At 45.5% G+C, this 4,925-nt stretch overlaps 1 protein-coding gene across 2 annotated transcripts in view; it reads left to right on the plus strand.

Moving 5' to 3' along the window:
* Positions 1 to 4,925, plus strand: part of ADCK1 (aarF domain containing kinase 1) — a 138,173-nt gene that overhangs the window by 8,595 nt on the left and 124,653 nt on the right. The gene's annotated exons all lie outside the window — the stretch shown is intronic.

A 4,925-nucleotide genomic window follows, 5' to 3' on the forward strand; every position in this document is an offset into this window, starting at 1 on the left:
CATGCACTGAAGAAGGAAATGGCAACCCACTCCAGTTTTCTTGCCTGGAGTATCCCAGGGATGGGGGAGCCTGGTGGGCTGCCGTCTCTGGGGTCGCACAGAGTCGGACACGACTGAAGTGACTCAGCAGCAGCAGCAGCAGCAGTGCCTTCCCACGTTTTCATTAAGCAGTAGTTCTCAAACTTCAGCGTGTATCAGAATCACCTGAAGGGCTTGGTACAACACAGAAACCTGGACCACATCCCCAGAGGTTCTGATTCAGTAGGTCTGGGGTTCCCAGATGAAAGCTCAGTGGTAGAAAAAGTCCTCCTGCCAATGCAGGAGATGCAGGTTCAATCCCTGAGACGGAAAGATTCCCTGGAGTGGGAAATGGCAATCCACTCCAGTATTCTTGCCTGGGAAATCCCATGGACAGAGGAGCCTGGAGAGCTACAGTCCATGGGGGTCACAAAGAGTCCGACATGAGTGAGCACTCACACACGCACAGTTCTACGGTGGGGAGCAAGTATTTGCATTTCTAACATTCTGTTCTGGGGATACACTTTTGTGTATCATTGTTCTGTAGGAAAAAAATCCGGTGAACTTAAAGCACCAGCTCTTCACTCCTGGACCTGGGCTTTTCTGTGCTGGTGCCTGTTTAACTTTGGTAGTGATAGTGAGCATGTACGTATTACTTTGTTCGCTGTAACTTCCCCCACATTTTATACAGATTTTCATGTATAGGTCTACACATGTCAGTTTTCCTGAGTTACATCGTATTTTATCTTGCTGTGTCTGCTTGGCCATTTCTCAGCAGCCCTCAGGATGTAAAATTTGACCTCTGCTGGTAGAGTTTACATTTTTTTTTCCTTTCTGATATACACATTTTCTTCTCATACAAGGGACCTGTAAGATAAGAATAGTGCTTGGTTCAGGCATCTACCCCTCCCCCCCACGACTCACTGAATAAACTATTTCAGTTTAGCTATATGCATCAGAGGCGCTCAGCAAGCCCTGTTCTCATCCACCTTGTGTGCTCTTGTTTGGATCAGATAGGCTTGTATTCAAGTTCTGGCTGCATCACCTAGTAGCTTTCCATCCAGGTTTCTTACTTTTTCTAAAACTCATCTTCCTCTGTAGAATGAGGGTATAATAGGATGCACCCCAGAATGCAGTTGTGTGAGTTACATGAGATGTTTAAGCACACTGTTCTTCCTGAGTCCGCCTCTCTCTGGATGAAATAGTGGTAAATTCTACTCCTTGCCTGGGTGAGATTTATTTTTCCTGTCTACTCCAGGACTTTGGCATCAGTTGGGGATTCATCAGCATTGATTTGAGACATCAAGTCAATGGATGGTACCATCCCCTTGGTTGCTTTTTGTCTACATCAGTAACTAAACTTCCCTGAAAACCTGATCACTCTTTCCAAAGGTATTGTTGGGTCTTTTCCAGTCCTGGGAGCAGACCAAAAAAAATACTGCTCATCTGTGTAACAGTCTTTCTAGGAAATGGGAGGGGGTGCTGTGGTCACTTTATGGGATTAATGGGATTAGAGCCTTAAATTATTTCCTCTGTGGTCATTCTCACCTGTGCAACCAAATAGGATGCAGTGATTCTAGGCTTATTGTCCTGGAATATGGCTTGGGAAAGAAGCAGCAGATGGATGGTAGTTGAAAAGACCCAGCCCAGTGAACAGTAAGTGCTTGGTTCCCTATTTAGTTCGATACAGGGGATGGAATTGCATTTGACCATTAATTTATCAGACTCTGCTCTTGCCTCGTCTCATGACTTGCTGGTATGTTTCCTGTGGTCCAGCAAGATGGATACCATTCTCATCCTTGACTTGACAGTGACATAGCTCTCCTAAACATTTCATAGCCTGGAGTGGTGGCTTATAGTGGTTTTTTTTTTTTTTTTTGATTGATCTTGTGACATGCTGTTGATTTCTGGGGTGCCAAGTAGCGACGTCCCTGTGCCTAGCTCTGTTTGGGGTTGGTAGAGGGTCAGAAGTCATAGTGACTGATGTAGTTACTTGAGAATGGAGGTGAGAATGATGGTGATTGGAGGTCTGCATCTGGTGATCGGAGTCCCCCATCAGGAAGGTCTGAGGTCACGTACCATAAAGAGAAAGCGCTGAAGGGATTTCCCTTGTGTGTATATGTGTTAGTTGCTCAGGGGTGTCGGACTCTTGGCGATTCCATGGACTGTAGCCCACCAGGCTCCTCTGTCCTCTGTCTACTCTGCCGTTTACTAGCTGAGCCACCTGGGGGTAAATCCCTCATCCTTTCTGCTCCTTGATGTCCTCATTTATCCCTGGGGGTGGCAGTGGTATTTGTCTCACGTCACTGTGTGCTGAGGGGGATGTGTGGAACAGGTGTCCTCAGCCTCTGAGATCTAATGCCTGATGATCTGAGGTGGAGCTGCTGTAATAATAATAGAAATAAAGTGCACAATAAATGTAATGCATTAGAATCATCCCCAAACCATCCCCACCCCTCACCCTAGTCCATGGAAAAATCGTCTTCCATGAAACCCATCCCTGATCCCCCAAAGGTTGGGGACTGCTGGTGTGGAATAACTAATGAGATAATGAGTGCAGAGGGCTGTGTGAAGGTCAGTTATTGCCAGTATTATTATCTGATTGTTAGGTTTTGGGGTCCAGTGTCCTCAGGCACTCCCCCTCTCACCCTCAACTGAAAGAAAAGAAGGACGTGATGGTATGAGAGACAACTCAGGTGAAAGTCAAAAAGGCAAGTAAATAGAACAGGGCAGGTGATTCATTAGCAAAAGGTTTAATAATGAAAGGTGTTTCTCATCGACAGACATATTTCATGGCTGACAGAGTCTTTTAAAATACCCCGAGGGAAGCAACTCATTTACATGTTAAAGACTCACTGACACGTTTTGAAAAACTCCAGCTCCAGTCTATTTAGACACAGTTGGGCTCCTATATCATCTATTTTATATTTTTCAATTTCCACCTCTTTTATTACTGAGGACATTTGCATGAAAGCTGAGACTTGGGAATTGTGTCTACTTCAGTGCTGATGTCCCATTCAGAGGTGGTCTCAAGGCCAGGGGAGGCCTGTCGCCTGGAGGGCCAGGCCTGGAGGGTGGTGCAACCTCAGGAAGATGGGCTTGGGGAGGGTGGGCTGGGAGCTGGGGCCGGGGATAACTGGGGGAGCATGGCAGCCCTGAGGTTGTGATTCTTACCTGGGGACCTGTGTTGTTACTGACTCAGTACAGGTCTCACAGGGTGTAGTTTATCCATCTCAGAAGGGCTCCAAATATGGGGTGGTTAGTTTTTATGGGCTGCTGCTGCTGCTGCTAAGTCGCTTCAGTCATGTGCGACCCCATAGACGGCAGCCCACCAGGATCCCCCGTCCCGGGAATTCTCAAGGCAAAAACACTGGAGTGGGTTGCCATTTCCTTCTCCTTTTATGGGCTAGGTAATTTCATAGGCTAATAAGTGGGAGGATTCATTCTATTTTGGGGAAGGGGTGGGGACCTCCAGAAATTGGAAATTCCCGCTCCCAACAGTCAGCCTCAGAACTGTCATGGCCCCTGTGGGTGTGTCATTTAACATGTGCTAATATATCACAATGAGCGTATAATGAGGCTCAAGGTCTGCTGGAAGTCAAGTCTTCTGCCATCTTGGGCCTAATTGGTTCTAACTAGTTTATGTCATTTCTTTATGTCAGTTCTAACTAGCTATGCCGTTCTTTTAAAGGGTGTGCCCTGCCCCCTTTGCTCCTGATTCACTTTGAGTGAGGTGGGCGCCACTGGAGAGTTAGAGCACAGGAATGCATAGTTGGACTTGAGTTTCCATGTTGAAGATAGACTGGAATATTTTCACTCTTTATTCATTCAGTGTGCCGGGGTCCAGCCCTGGTGGATCCAGGGAATTCAAATCGGGGACGGCATTGGCGAACTGGAAACAATAGTTTTAATTAAATATTAATTAGAGACATAAAGAGTAATAGAATAAGGATAGTTCAGTGAGAAAATTCAGTGGAGAAAAGAGGCTGAATAACTTGGTTTACGTGGAAAGCTAATAAAATTCCAAAATAAGGAATTTGCGTCACCTATGTAGGCCGCAGGCGTCCTCCCGTTCTCCCGAAGGAGAGGAGACACTAAGGCCTCCCTGGTCAGATCTTAGAAGCCCAGGCAAAATTAGTAGGCTTGACGAGCCTCCCACGCCCCAGATGGGAATTCAGCCAGAAGGTGAGAGAAAGAATGACATGGGGAGACCAAGTTTCAGTGAACAAGGCCTGCACTTTATTTTCCAAAGTAGTTTTTATACCTTAAGTTGTGCATAGAGGATAATGGGGGAAGGTCAGCAGTCCTTGATCCTTATCGAAGCCAGGCTTTCAAACTTATCATACGCAAAAGTTTAGGTGATTTACACCATCTTCTGGCCAGGAGGCCTGTCAACATTTTAAGATCCTTTTTTCAAAAAACTTATTTCTCTAAAGGTGATTATTCTAAAGTCAGGTGCCACCCTCCGAAAGCATTAGATAAAGTTGCATTCCTATAGGGCAAAGTTGTGGTGTGCTATAACAAGAAAAGAATTAACTCAAGGGTCCAAGGTTACAAACATTAAAGCTACTACTTACATTCCTATACACCAATTATATTAATCAATACACTGCCAGGGACACAGCAGGTAAGGGATATGGAAACTTAGCAGCAAACATTGGCCCAACAAGTGAAAAACCCTTCACCAATACAATTTCTAATCAATCTTTTAACTGCTCAAAGGAATCTGTATTTAGACAGTTTAGAACATCTCATGCCTCTCACAGTTGGGAGGCTCTGAACAATCACATGTGGCCAGAAGAACCTATTCAGGCAGGCTAGAGGCTTCCAAAGGAGTTTGTAGGTTGAAACACTCTTGTCACGCCCAGAAACTTTATTAACTGGAGCTGTAAGTTAACTCTTTTTCA

This window comes from Bison bison, unplaced genomic scaffold (genome assembly GCF_000754665.1).
Source record: "Bison bison bison isolate TAMUID 2011002044 unplaced genomic scaffold, Bison_UMD1.0 scf7180017864201, whole genome shotgun sequence".
Taxonomy (NCBI): domain Eukaryota; kingdom Metazoa; phylum Chordata; class Mammalia; order Artiodactyla; family Bovidae; genus Bison; species Bison bison.